The following is a 14,969-nucleotide window of genomic DNA, read 5'->3' as shown; positions in this document are numbered from 1 at the left end:
AAACTAGAGGGCTCAATTCTAAAAGGGGTACAGGAACAGAGAGATCTGGGGGTGTATGTGCACAAATCATTGAAGGTGGCAGGGCAGGTTGAGAAAGTGGTTAAAAAAGCATACGGCATCCTGGGCTTTATAAATAGAGGCAGAGTACAAAAGCAAGGAAGTGATGATGAACCTTTATAAAACACTGGTTCGACCACAACTGGAGTATTGTGTCCAGTTCTGGGCACCGCACTTTAGGAAAGATGTGAAGGCCTTAGAGAGGGTGCGGAGGAGATTAACCAGAATGGTTCCAGGGATGAGGGACTTTAGTTACGTGGATAGACTGGAGAAGCTGGGGTTGTTCTCCTTGCGAGGAGATTTGATCGAGGTGTTCAAAATCATGAAGGGTCTAAACAGAGTAGACGGAGAGAAACTGCTCCCATTGGCGGTGGGGTCAGGGACCAGAGGACACAGATTTAAGGTGATTGGCTAAAGAACCAAAGATGACATGAGGAGAAACTTTTTTACATCCTTTCCTTCGAAAGGCAGGCAGATTCACACGTCAATCAGACAAGGCTGAATGCCACTCCACAAATGAGTTTATTTCTGCAGACGTTGAGTGAACAGACGGAGAGACAGGTGGGAGAAGGTCTCATCACATTCCAAATGATTCAGTTTCACTGGGTTGAAGGAGAATAAAAGAACAATAAACATATCACACTGACCCCCTGAGTGGACAGTCCTGTCTCCGAATCGGTCTGGGGTCTGGGGCTGGGGCCGGGGCGTCTGGGGGCCGGGGCGTCTGGGGCTGGGGCCGGGGCGTCTGGGGGCCGAGGTGTCTGGGGGCTGGGACGTCTGGGGTCTGGGACCGGGGCGTCTGGGGCTGGGGCCGGGGCGTCTGGGGGCCGAGGTGTCTGGGGGCTGGGACGTCTGGGGGCTGGGACCGGGGCGTCTGGGGGCTGGGGCCGGGGCGTCTGGGGGCCGGGGCGTCTGGGGGCCGGGGCGTCTGGGGGCTGGAGCCGGGGCATCTGGGGGCTGGAGCCGGGGCGTCTGGGGCTGGGGCCGGGGCGTCTGGGGGCTGGGGCCGGGGCGTCTGGGGGCCGGGGCGTCTGGGGCTGGGGCCGGGGCATCTGGGGGCTGGGGCCGGGGCGTCTGGGGGTTCAGGCCGGGGCGTCTGGGGGCCGGGGCGTCTGGGGGCCGGGGCACCCCCCTCTAAGGCAAGTATATCCTTCGTTTGATAAGGAGACTAAAACTGTCCACAGTGCTCCAGGTGAGGTCTCACCAAAGCTCAGTACAATTGCAGCAAGACTTCCTCACTCTTGTACTCCAACCCCTTGCAATAAAGGCCAACATTTGAGCTGAGCCTGGTCCCTGTCCTCATCCCAACGTCCAAACGTGGTTTTCCATCGGGGTCACTGGACGGTGATCAGGCACAGGAAGTCCTGGGGCTGGTTTAACTCCCCCTCCCTAACTCAGGGTCACAGAGGGCAACCACAGACCCAGGGTCTCCCAGTCCCAGCGAATTCGGCACAGGCCGGAGATGGAGCCTGGGGCTCGCTTGCACTGTGTGAGGGGGAATCAGGAGGGGCACTGACGGAACAGGCCATTGAGAGTAGGCGGCCATCTTGTGCATGGGTCACGCCCTCGAGGAGAGGATTGTGGGTGGACGTCTCCATGCGGTCATCTCACCAGATGGCCGCCCGACACCGGTGATTGTGGCGAGTGAGAGACGCGATTGGCTGTCGTCGAGAGGTGGAACAAAAAGGAAGCCGTCCCGAACTAGGCCGCAGCCTCCACCCCCGACCCTTCTGTCTGATCGGCTGTGGCGGGCCTCACCCCCGGAGGGAGTCACATGTAGTGGGCGATGTGGGCGTTGGAGGGGGGCGGAGCTGTCGCCCTCAGGCTCGATTGGCTGCCGAAGCTGCTGCCGTAACTATAGAAACTGGGCAGGGGGGGCCGGCTGAGATACCGGGGTGTCCGTCTGCGGGCCTGAGGGTTGAAGGGGTCCTCTTCATCGAGGTCATCAAACGAGGGCACTCTGCGAGGGGCACAAGGGAAAGGAATGGTGGGAGGTCAGAGGCATGAGGTGAGGTCAGTGGGGATACAACACAAACACAACTCCGACCCCTCACCTCCGACCCCTCACTCCCGCACCGCTCCCCTCCACTCCCCTCACTGCCCCTCCACTCATCACCCCTCCACTCCCCTCACTGCCCCTCCACTCATCGCCCCTCATCACCCCTCCTCTCCACTCCCCTCACCTCCACTCATCACCCCTCCTCTCCACTCCCCTCACCTCTGCACCGCTCCCCTTCGCTCTCCTCATCACCACTCAACTCCCCTCCCCTCATCACATCTCCCCTCCACTCCCCTCATCACCACTCCCCACTCCCCTCACCTCATCACCCCTCCCCTCATCACCCCTCCTCTCCACTCCCCTCCCCTCCGACCGCTCCCCTTCGCTCTCCTCATCACCACTCAACTCCCCTCCCCTCATCACACCTCCCCTCCACTCCCCTTCACTCCCCTCATCACCACTCCCCACTCCCCTCACCTACACTCATCACCCCTCAACTCCACTCCCCTCACCTCCACTCCCCATACCTCCACTTCCCTTCACTCCCCTCATCACTACTCCCCACCCCTCTTACCTCCCGTCACCTCTCCCACCCCTCCATTCCCCCTCCCCTCTGCTTCCCTCCCCTCCGTACCCCTGCCCATGCTCCCACCTCCCCTCCCCTCCCACATCCCCTCCGATCACCTCACTTCCCCTTCCCTCCGTGGCTCTCCCCTCCCCCACACTCCTCCGCCCCTCCCCTCGCCCTTTCTTACCCTCCTCTCACTTGCCCTCGGGGAACCGAGACGTGTCAGTGAATGGCCAAGACTGACCTGCTGTTCTCCAGCTGTTTCCAGATGTGGGGCAGGGTGCAGACGACCGAGCAGAAGGAGATGATGGTGAGGAAGGAGAAGAGCCCGAGGAAGAGGGTCCCTTCGATCACATCGTAGCAGAGACCCCTCAACACATCGAGGTAATGCTGCAGACAACGGGAGGAAAGAGGGGACAAGGTAATTCAGGGCAACTCCATCTTATCGTACCGCTCAACCCACCTCCACCCTCAATCCCTCAATCCCACCTCCTCCCCGTATCCCTCAATCCCACCTCCTCCCCGTATCCCCCAATCCCACCTCCTCCCCGTATCCCTCAATCCCACCTCCTCCCCGTATCCCCCAATCCCACCTCCTCCCCGTATCCCTCAATCCCACCTCCTCCCCGTATCCCCCAATCCCACCTCCTCCCCGTATCCCTCAATCCCACCTCCTCCCCGTATCCCCCAATCCCACCTCCTCCCCGTATCCCTCAATCCCACCTCCTCCCCGTATCCCCCAATCCCACCTCCTCCCCGTATCCCTCAATCCCACCTCCTCCCCGTATCCCCCAATCCCACCTCCTCCCCGTATCCCTCAATCCCACCTCCTCCCCGTATCCCTCAATCCCACCTCCTCCCCGTATCCCTCAATCCCACCTCCTCCCCGTATCCCTCAATCCCACCTCCTCCCCGTATCCCCCAATCCCACCTCCTCCCCGTATCCCTCAATCCCACCTCCTCCCCGTATCCCCCAATCCCACCTCCTCCCCGTATCCCTCAATCCCTCAATCCCACCTCCTCCCCGTATCCCTCAATCCCTCAATCCCACCTCCTCCCCGTATCCCCCAATCCCACCTCCTCCCCGTATCCCTCAATCCCTCAATACCACCTCCTCCCCGTATCCCTCAATCCCACCTCCTCCCCGTATCCCTCAATCCCACCTCCTCCCCGTATCCCCCAATCCCACCTCCTCCCCGTATCCCTCAATCCCACCTCCTCCCCGTATCCCTCAATCCCACCTCCTCCCCGTAACCCTCAATCCCACCTCCTCCCCGTATCCCTCAATCCCACCGACCCACCTCCTCCCCGTATCCCTCAATCCCACCTCCTCCCCGTATCCCTCAATCCCACCTCCTCCCCGTATCCCTCAATCCCACCGACCCACCTCCTCCCCGTATCCCTCAATCCCACCTCCGCCCCGTATCCCTCAATCCCACCTCCTCCCCGTATCCCTCAATCCCACCGACCCACCTCCTCCCCGTATCCCTCAATCCCACCTCCTCCCCGTATCCCTCAATCCCACCTCCTCCCCGTATCCCTCAATCCCACCGACCCACCTCCTCCCCGTATCCCTCAATCCCACCTCCTCCCCGTATCCCTCAATCCCACCTCCTCCCATATCCCTCAATCCCACCTCCTCCCCGTATCCCTCAATCCCACCTCCTCCCCGTATCCCTCAATCCCTCAATCCCACCTCCGCCCCGTATCCCTCAATCCCACCTCCTCCCCGTATCCCTCAATCCCACCGACCCACCTCCTCCCCGTATCCCTCAATCCTACCTCCTCCCCGTATCCCTCAATCCCACCTCCTCACCGTATCCCTCAATCCCACTGACCCACCACCGCCCTCAATCCCTCAATCCCACCTCCTCCCCGTTTCCCTCAATCCCACCTCCTCCTCGTATCCCTCAATCCCACCTCCGCCCCGTATCCCTCAATCCCACCTCCTCCCCGTATCCCTCAATCCCTCAAACCCCACCGCCTCCCCGTATCCCTCAATCCCACCAACCCACTTCCTCCCCGTATCCCTCAATCCCACCTCCTCCCCGTATCCCTCAATCCCACCTCCTCCCCGTATCCCTCAATCCCACTGACCCACCACCGCCCTCAATCCCTCAATCCCACCTCCTCCCCGTATCCCTCAATCCCACCTCCTCCTCGTATCCCTCAATCCCACCTCCTCCCCGTATCCCTCAATCCCACCTCCTCCCCGTATCCCTCAATCCCACTGACCCACCACCGCCCTCAATCCCTCAATCCCACCTCCGCCCCGTATCCCTCAATCCCACCTCCTCCCCGTATCCCTCAATCCCTCAATACCACCTCCTCCCCGTATCCCTCAATCCCACCAACCCACTTCCTCCCCGTATCCCTCAATCTCACCTCCTCCCCGTATCCCTCAATCCCACCGACCCACCTCCGGCCTCAATCCTCAATCCCACCCCTCCTCCCTGTATCCCTCAATCCCACCTCCTCCCCGTATCCCTCAATCCCTCAATCCCACATCCACCCCGTATCCCTCAATCCCACCTCCTCCCCGTATCCCTCAATCCCACCGACACACCTCCTCCCCGTATCCCTCAATCCCACCGACCCACCTCCTCCCCGTATCCCTCAATCCCACCTCCTCCCCGTATCCCTCAATCCCACCTCCTCCCCGTATCCCTCAATCCCACTGACCCACCACCGCCCTCAATCCCTCAATCCCACCTCCTCCCCGTATCCCTCAATCCCACCTCCTCCTCGTATCCCTTAATCCCTCAATCCCACCTCCGCCCCGTATCCCTCAATCCCACCTCCTCCCCGTATCCCTCAATCCCTCAATCCCACCTCCGCCCCGTATCCCTCAATCCCACCGACCCACCTCCGCCCCGTATCCCTCAATCCCACCGCCTCCCCGTATCCCTCAATCCCAACTCCTCCCCGTATCCCTCAATCCCAACTCCTCCCCGTATCCCCCAATCCCACCTCCGCCCCGTATCCCTCAATCCCACCGACACAACTCCTCCTCGTATCCCTCAATCTCAACTCCTCCCCGTATCCCTCAATCCCACCTCGTCCCCGTATCCCTCAATCCCACCGACCCAATTCCTCCCCGTATCCCTCAATCCCAACTCCTCCCCATATCCCTCCATCCCACCTCCTCCCCGTATCACTCAATCCCACCTTCTCCCCACATCCCTCAATCCCACCTACCCACCTTCTCCCCATATCCCTCAATCCCACCTTCTCCCCATATCCCTCAATCCCACCTTCTCCCCATATCCCTCAATCCCACCTTCTCCCCATATCCCTCAATCCCACCTTCTCCCCATATCCCTCAATCCCACCTACCCACCTTCTCCCCATATCCCTCAATCCCACCTTCTCCCCGTATCCCTCAATCCCACCTTCTCCCCGTATCCCTCAATCCCACCTTCTCCACATATCCCTCAATCCCACCTTCTCCCCATATCCCTCAATCCCACCTTCTCCCCATATCCCTCAATCCCACCTACCCCCCTATCCCTCAATCCCACCTTCTCCCCATATCCCTCAATCTCAGCTACACCCATATCCCTCAATCCCACCTTCTCCCCGTATCCCTCAATCCCACCTTCTCCCCGTATCCCTCAATCCCATTTTCTCCCCATATCCCTCAATCCCACCTACCCACCTTCTCCCCATATCCCTCAATCCCACCTTCTCCCCGTATCCGTCAATCCCACCTTCTCCCCATATCCCTCAATCCCACCTTCTCCCCATATCCCTCAATCCCACCTACCCCCTATCCCTCAATCCCACCTTCTCCCCATATCCCTCAATCTCAGCTACCCCACATATCCCTCAATCCCACCTTCTCCCCATATCCCTCAATCCCACCTACCCCCCTATCCCTCAATCCCACCTTCTCCCCATATCCCTCAATCTCAGCTACCCCCCATATCCCTCAATCCCACCTTCTCCCCATATCCCTCAATCCCACCTACCCACCTTCTCCCCATATCCCTCAATCCCACCTTCTCCCCGTATCCCTCAATCCCACCTTCTCCCCGTATCCCTCAATCCCATTTTCTCCCCGTATCCCTCAATCCCACCTTCTCCCCATATCCCTCAATTCCACCTTCTCCCCGTATCCCTCAATCCCACCTTCTCCCATATCCCTCAATCCCACCTACCCACCTTCTCCCCATATCCCTCAATCCCACCTTTTCCCCATATCCCCCAATCCCCCCTTCTCCCCTATCCCTCAATCCCACCTTCTCCCCATATCCCTCAATCCCACCTTCTCCCCATGTCCCTCAATCCCACCTTCTCCCCATATCCCTCAATCCCACCTTCTCCCCATATCCCTCAATCCCACCTTCTCCCCATATCCCTCAATCCCACTTACCCCCCGGTCCCTCAATCCCACCTACCCCCCGATCCCTCAATCCCACCTTCTCCCCATATCCCTCAATCCCACCTTCTCCCCATATCCCTCAATCCCACCTACCCCCCGATCCCTCAATCCCACCAACCCCCCTATCCCTCAATCCCACCTTCTCCCCATATCCCTCAATCCCACCTTCTCCCCATATCCCTCAATCCCACCTACCCCCCGATCCCTCAATCCCACCAACCCCCCATATCCCTCAATCCCACCTTCTCCCCATATCCCTCAATCCCACCTACCCCCCTATCCCTCAGTCCCACCTTCTCCCCATATCCCTCAATCCCACCTTCTCCCCATATCCCTCAATCCCACCTTCTCCCCGTATCCCTCAATCCCACCTTCTCCCCGTATCCCTCAATCCCACCTTCTCCCCATATCCCTCAATCCCACCTTCTCCCCATATCCCTCAATCCCACCTTCTCCCCATATCCCTCAATCCCACCTTCTCCCCATGTCCCTCAATCCCACCTTCTCCCCGTGGCCCTCAATCCCACCTTCTCCCCATATCCCTCAATCCCACCTTCTCCCCATCTCCCTCAATCCCACCTTCTCCCCGTATCCCTCAATCCCGCCTTCTCCCCATATCCCTCAATCCCACCTTCTCCCCATATCCCTCAATCCCACCTTCTCCCCGTGTCCCTCAATCCCACCTTCTCCCCATATCCCTCAATCCCACCTTCTCCCCGTTTCCCTCAATCCCGCCTTCTCCCCATATCCCTCAATCCCACCTTCTCCCCATGTCCCTCAATCCCACCTTCTCCCCGTGTCCCTCAATCCCACCTTCTCCCCATATCCCTCAATCCCACCTTCTCCCCATATCCCTCAATCCCACCTTCTCCCCATGTCCCTCAATCCCACCTTCTCCCCGTGTCCCTCAATCCCACCTTCTCCCCATATCCCTCAATCCCACCTTCTCCCCATATCCCTCAATCCCACCTTCTCCCCATGTCCCTCAATCCCACCTTCTCCCCGTGTCCCTCAATCCCACCTTCTCCCCATATCCCTCAATCCCACCTTCTCCCCATATCCCTCAATCCCACCTTCTCCCCATATCCCTCAATCCCACCTTCTCCCCATATCCCTCAATCCCACCTTCTCCCCATGTCCCTCAATCCCACCTTCTCCCCCATATCCCTCAATCCCACCTTCTCCCCGTGTCCCTCAATCCCACCTTCTCCCCATATCCCTCAATCCCACCTTCTCCCCATGTCCCCTCAATCCCACCTTCTCCCCATATCCCTCAATCCCACCTTCTCCCCGTGTCCCTCAATCCCACCTTCTCCCCATATCCCTCAATCCCACCTTCTCCCCATGTCCCTCAATCCCACCTTCTCCCCATATCCCTCAATCCCACCTTCTCCCCGTGTCCCTCAATCCCACCTTCTCCCCATATCCCTCAATCCCACCTTCTCCCCGTGTCCCTCAATCCCACCTTCTCCCATATCCCTCAATCCACCTTCTCCCCATGTCCCTCAATCCCACCTTCTCCCCATATCCCTCAATCCCACCTTCTCCCGCTATCCCTCAATCCCACCTACCCCCCATATCCCTCAATCCCACCGACCCCCCATATCCCTCAATCCCACCTACCCCCCGATCCCTCCACCCTCGATCAGCAGGTGTTACGGGCAGCCCCGTCCCTCGACACAGGCCCTAACCAATCACCTTGTTGAGGCCTCGACAGTTGATGTGAGCGATCAGATGATGGAAGGTCCCCTCAGTACTGGTTAAAATCTGCTGGACTGTGAGAAGGCTGGTCTGGGAGAGAGAGAGAGAGAGGGCGATAATATACAGGGGGGGGTCAGAGAGTGATAATATACAGCGGGGGGGGTCAGAGAGTGATAATATACAGCGGGGGGGGGTCAGAGAGAGAGTGATAATATACAGGGGGGGGTCAGAGAGACAGGGCGATAATATACAGGGGGGGGGGGGTCAGAGAGTGATAATATACAGGGGGGGGTCAGAGAGTGATAATATACAGGGGGGGGGGGTCAGAGAGAGAGTGATAATATACAGGGGGGGGTCAGAGAGACAGGGCGATAATATACAGGGGGGGGGGGTCAGAGAGTGATAATATACAGGGGGGGGGGTCAGAGAGTGATAATATACAGGGGGGGTCAGAGAGACAGGGCGATAATATACAGGGGGGGGTCAGAGAGTGATAATATACAGGGGGGGGGTCAGAGAGTGATAATATACAGGGGGGGGTCAGAGAGTGATAATATACAGGGGAGGGGTCAGAGAGACAGGGCGATAATATACAGGGGGGGGTCAGAGAGTGATAATATACAGGGGGGGGGTCAGAGAGTGATAATATACAGGGGGGGGGGTCAGAGAGACAGGGCGATAATATACAGGGGGGGGGGGGTCAGAGAGTGATAATATACAGGGGGGGGGTCAGAGAGTGATAATATACAGGGGGGGGTCAGAGAGTGATAATATACAGGGGGGGGTCAGAGAGTGATAATATACAGGGGGGGGGTCAGAGAGTGATAATATACAGGGGGGGGTCAGAGAGTGATAATATACAGAGGGGGGTCAGAGAGTGATAATATACAGGGGGGGGGGTCAGAGAGTGATAATATACAGGGGGGGGTCAGAGAGACAGGGCGATAATATACAGGGGGGGGGGTCAGAGAGTGATAATATACAGGGGGGGGCAGAGAGACAGGGCGATAATATACAGGGGGGGGTCAGAGAGAGATAATATACAGGGGGGGGGTCAGAGAGTGATAATATACAGGGGGGGGGGCAGAGAGACAGGGCGATAATATACAGGGGGGGGTCAGAGAGAGATAATATACAGGGGGGGGGGGCAGAGAGACAGGGCGATAATATACAGGGGGGGGTCAGAGAGAGATAATATACAGGGGGGGGGGTCAGAGAGAGAGTGATAATATACAGGGGGGGGGGGGTCAGAGAGACAGGGCGATAATATACAGGGGGGGGGGGGTGAGAGACAGAGTGATAATTATACAGGGGGGGGGGGTCTGAGAGACAGAGTGATAATATACAGGGGGGGTCAGAGAGACAGGGCGATAATATACAGGGGGGGGTCAGAGAGACAGTGATAATTATACAGGGGGGGGGTCAGAGAGACAGTGATAATTATACAGGGGGGGGTCAGAGAGACAGAGTGATAATTATACAGGGGGGGGTCAGAGAGACAGTGATAATTATACAGGGGGGGGGGGTGAGAGTTTACTGTCATTCTCTGGTCAATGAGTTGAGATATTAACTCTGTCGAGGAAGAACCGACCGACGTGCTTCTCTCAGCTACGATACAATTGACCTCAGTACATGTGTGGAGTTTGAGGCCGGTCTCGTGGGCCGTCCCTCGCACCGTGGGGTGACCCTCGCCCCGTGGGGTGACCCTCGCCCCGTGGGGTGACCCTCGCCCCGTGGGCCGTCCCTCGCACCGTGGGGTGACCCTCGCCCCGTGGGGTGACCCTCGCCCCGTGGGCCGTCCCTCGCACCGTGGGGTGACCCTCGCCCCGTGGGGTGACCCTCGCACCGTGGGCCGTCCCTCGCACCGTGGGGTGACCCTCGCACCGTGGGCTGTCCCTCGCCCCGTGGGGTGACCCTCGCCCCGTGGGGTGACCCTCGCCCCGTGGGGTGACCCTCGCCCCGTGGGCCGTCCCTCGCACCGTGGGGTGACCCTCGCCCCGTGGGCCGTCCCTCGCACCGTGGGCCGTCCCTCGCACCGTGGGCCGTCCCTCGCACCGTGGGGTGACCCTCGCCCCGTGGGCCGTCCCTCGCACCGTGGGCCGTCCCTCGCACCGTGGGGTGACCCTCGCACCGTGGGCCGTCCCTCGCCCCGTGGGGTGACCCTCGCCCCGTGGGGTGACCCTCACACCGTGGGCCGTCCCTCGCCCCGTGGGGTGACCCTCGCACCGTGGGCCGTCCCTCGCCCCGTGGGGTGACCCTCGTACCGTGGGCCGTCCCTCGCCCCGTGGGCCGTCCCTCGCACCGTGGGCCGTCCCTCGCCCCGTGGGGTGACCCTCGCACCGTGGGGTGACCCTCGCACCGTGGGCCGTCCCTCGCACCGTGGGGTGACCCTCGCCCCGTGGGGTGACCCTCGCACCGTGGGCCGTCCCTCGCCCCGTGGGGTGACCCTCGCCCCGTGGGGTGACCCTCGCACCGTGGGCCGTCCCTCGCCCCGTGGGGTGACCCTCGCCCCGTGGGGTGACCCTCGCCCCGTGGGGTGACCCTCGCACCGTGGGCCGTCTCTCGCACCGTGGGCCGTCTCTCGTACCGTGGGGTGACCCTCGCACCGTGGGCCGTCCCTCGCCCCGTGGGCCGTCCCTCGCCCCGTGGGGTGACCCTCGCACCGTGGGGTGACCCTCGCACCGTGGGCCGTCCCTCGCCCCGTGGGGTGACCCTCGCACCATGGGCCGTCCCTCGCCCCGTGGGGTGACCCTCGCACCGTGGGCCGTCCCTCGCCCCGTGGGGTGACCCTCGCCCCGTGGGGTGACCCTCGCACCGTGGGGTGACCCTCGCACCGTGGGGTGACACTCGCACCGTGGGCCGTCCCTCGCACCGTGGGGTGACCCTCGCACCGTGGGGTGACCCTCGCACCGTGGGCCGTCCCTCGCCCCGTGGGGTGACCCTCGCCCCGTGGGGTGACCCTCGCACCGTGGGGTGACCCTCGCCCCGTGGGCCGTCCCTCGCCCCGTGGGGTGACCCTCGCCCCGTGGGGTGACCCTCGCACCGTGGGCCGTCCCTCGCCCCGTGGGGTGACCCTCGCACCGTGGGCCGTCCCTCGCCCCGTGGGCCGTCCCTCACACCGTGGGCTGTCCCTCGCACCGTGGGGTGACCCTCGCACCGTGGGCCGTCCCTCGCCCCGTGGGGTGACCCTCGCCCCGTGGGGTGACCCTCGCACCGTGGGCCGTCCCTCACACCGTGGGGGTGACCCTCGCCCCGTGGGGTGACCCTCGCACCGTGGGGTGACCCTCGCCCCGTGGGGTGACCCTCGCACTGTGGGCCGTCTCTCGCACCGTGGGCCGTCTCTCGTACCGTGGGGTGACCCTCGCACCGTGGGCCGTCCCTCGCCCCGTGGGCCGTCCCTCGCCCCGTGGGGTGACCCTCGCACCGTGGGGTGACCCTCGCACCGTGGGCCGTCCCTCGCCCCGTGGGGTGACCCTCGCACCGTGGGGTGACCCTCGCCCCGTGGGGTGACCCTCGCACCGTGGGCCGTCCCTCGCCCCGTGGGGTGACCCTCGCACCGTGGGGTGACCCTCGCACCGTGGGGTGACACTCGCACCGTGGGCCGTCCCTCGCACCGTGGGGTGACCCTCGCACCGTGGGCCGTCCCTCGCACCGTGGGGTGACCCTCGCACCGTGGGGTGTCCCTCGCACCGTGGGGCCGTCCCTCGCACCGTGGGGTGTCCCTCGCACCGTGGGCCGTCCCTCGCACCGTGGGGTGTCCCTCGCACCGTGGGCCGTCCCTCGCACCGTGGGGTGACCCTCGCACCGTGGGGTGTCCCTCGCACCGTGGGCCGTCCCTCGCCCCGTGGGGTGTCCCTCGCACCGTGGGGTGACCCTCGCACCGTGGGCCGCCCCTCGCCCCATGGGCTGTCCCTCGCACCGTGGGGTGTCCCTCGCACCGTGGGCCGTCCCTCGCACCGTGGGGTGACCCTCGCACCGTGGGGTGACCCTCGCACCGTGGGCCGTCCCTCGCACCGTGGGCTGTCCCTCGCACCGTGGGCTGTCCCTCGCCCCGTGGGGTGACCCTCCCACCTCCCACCTCCCACCAATCTCCGATCCCCCAGCCCCTCCGCCCCCTCCCCCCTGTTTCTCCGTCCAATGCCCAGCGTTACCTGGGCGGATGGGAAGTCCGGCACGGCTCCACGCTCCAGCCCATGGATCTGGGAATGGATGTTGGTCAGTGCTCTCTGAGAGAGAACCAGAGTCTGCGGGGTGGAGACAGAGAGACAGGGCATCAGACCAACACTGAGACATCGTACACTGGGGGAGGGGGACATCGTACACTGGGGGAGGGGGGACATCGTACACTGGGGGAGAGGGGACATCGTACACTGGGGGAGAGGGGACATCGTACACTGGGGGAGGGGGGACATCGTACACTGGGGGAGGGGGACATCGTACACTGGGGGAGGGGTACATCGTAAACTGGGGGAGGGGGGGACATCGTACACTGGGGGAGGGGGACATCGTACACTGGGGAGGGGGGACATCGTACACTGGGGGAGAGGGGACATCGTACACTGGGGGAGGGGGGACATCGTACACTGGGGGAGGGAGGACATCGTAAACTGGGGGAGGGGGGACATCGTACACTGGGGAGGGGGGACATCGTAAACTGGGGGAGGGGTACATCGTAAACTGGGGGAGGGGTACATCGTAAACTGGGGGAGGGGGGACATCGGACACTGGGGGAGGGGGGACATCGGACACTGGGGGAGGGGGACATCGTACACTGGGGGAGGGGGGACATCGTACACTGGGGGAGGGGGACATCGTAAACTGGGGGAGGGGGGACATCGTACACTGGCGGAGGGGGGACATCGGACACTGGGGGAGGGGGACATCGTACACTGGGGGAGGGGGGACATCGTACACTGGGGGAGAGGGGACATCGTACACTGGGGGAGAGGGGACATCGTACACTGGGGGAGGGGGACATCGTACACTGGGGGAGGGGGGACATCGGACACTGGGGGAGAGGGGACATCGTACACTGGGGGAGGGGGACATCGTACACTGGGGGAGGGGGACATCGTACACTGGGGGAGGGGGACATCGTACACTGGGGGAGGGGGACATCGTACACTGGGGGAGAGGGGACATCGTACACTGGGGGAGGGTGGACATCGTACACTGGGGGAGGGGGACATCGTACACTGGGGGAGAGGGGACATCGTACACGAGGGGAGGGGGACATCGTACACTGGGGGAGGGGGGGACATCGTACACTGGGGGAGGGGGGACATCGTACACTGGGGGAGGGGGGACATCGGACACTGGGGGAGAGGGGACATCGTACACTGGGGGAGAGGGGACATCGTACACTGGGGGAGGGGGACATCGTACACTGGGGGAGGGGGACATCGTACACTGGGGGAGGGGGACATCGTACACTGGGGGAGAGGGGACATCGTACACTGGGGGAGGGTGGACATCGTACACTGGGGGAGGGGGACATCGTACACTGGGGGAGAGGGGACATCGTACACTGGGGGAGGGGGACATCGTACACTGGGGGAGGGTGGACATCGTACACTGGGGGAGGGGGGACATCGTACACTGGGGGAGGGGGACATCGTACACTGGGGGAGGGGGGACATCGTACACTGGGGGAGAGTGGACATCGTACACTGGGGGGAGGGGGGACATCGTAAACTGGGGGAGGGGGGACATCGTACACTGGGGGAGGGGGGACATCGTACACTGGGGGAGGGGGACATCGTACACTGGGGGGAGGGGGGATATCGTACACTGGGGGAGGGGGACATCGTACACTGGGGGAGGGGGGACATCGTACACTGGGGGAGGGGGATATCGTACAGTGGGGGAGGGGGACATCGTACACTGGGGGAGAGGGACATCGTACACTGGAGGAAGGGGACATCGTAAAATGGGGGAGGGGGCATCGTACACTGGGGGAGGGGGGACATCGTACACTGGGGGAGGGGGGACATCGTACACTGGGGGAGGGGGGACATCGTACACTGGGGGAGAGGGACATCGTACACTGGGGGAGGGGGACATCGTACACTGGGGGAGGGGGGACATCGTACACTGGGGGAGGGGGGACATCGTACACTGGGGGAGAGGGACATCGTACACTGGAGGAAGGGGGGCATCGTACACTGGGGGAGGGGGACATCGTAAAATGGGGGAGGGGGACATCGTACACTGGGGGAGGGGGACATCGTACACTGGGGGAGGGGGGCATCGTACACTGG

At 62.2% G+C, this 14,969-nt stretch overlaps 1 long non-coding RNA gene across 1 annotated transcript; it reads right to left on the bottom strand.

Moving 5' to 3' along the window:
* Window positions 1-560: 560 nt before the first annotated feature.
* Window positions 561-12,950, bottom strand: LOC137309606 (uncharacterized). Its single transcript, XR_010959907.1, has 4 exons — window positions 12,861-12,950; window positions 8,707-8,799; window positions 2,869-3,014; window positions 561-2,017 (listed from the first exon to the last, which is right to left on the bottom strand). It is a non-coding gene; the product is annotated as an uncharacterized lncRNA (long non-coding RNA).
* Window positions 12,951-14,969: the final 2,019 nt, after the last annotated feature.

The sequence above is a fragment of the Heptranchias perlo genome, unplaced genomic scaffold, assembly GCF_035084215.1.
Source record: "Heptranchias perlo isolate sHepPer1 unplaced genomic scaffold, sHepPer1.hap1 HAP1_SCAFFOLD_1713, whole genome shotgun sequence".
NCBI lineage: Eukaryota > Metazoa > Chordata > Chondrichthyes > Hexanchiformes > Hexanchidae > Heptranchias > Heptranchias perlo.
This window is presented reverse-complemented; position numbering and strand designations above follow the sequence as displayed.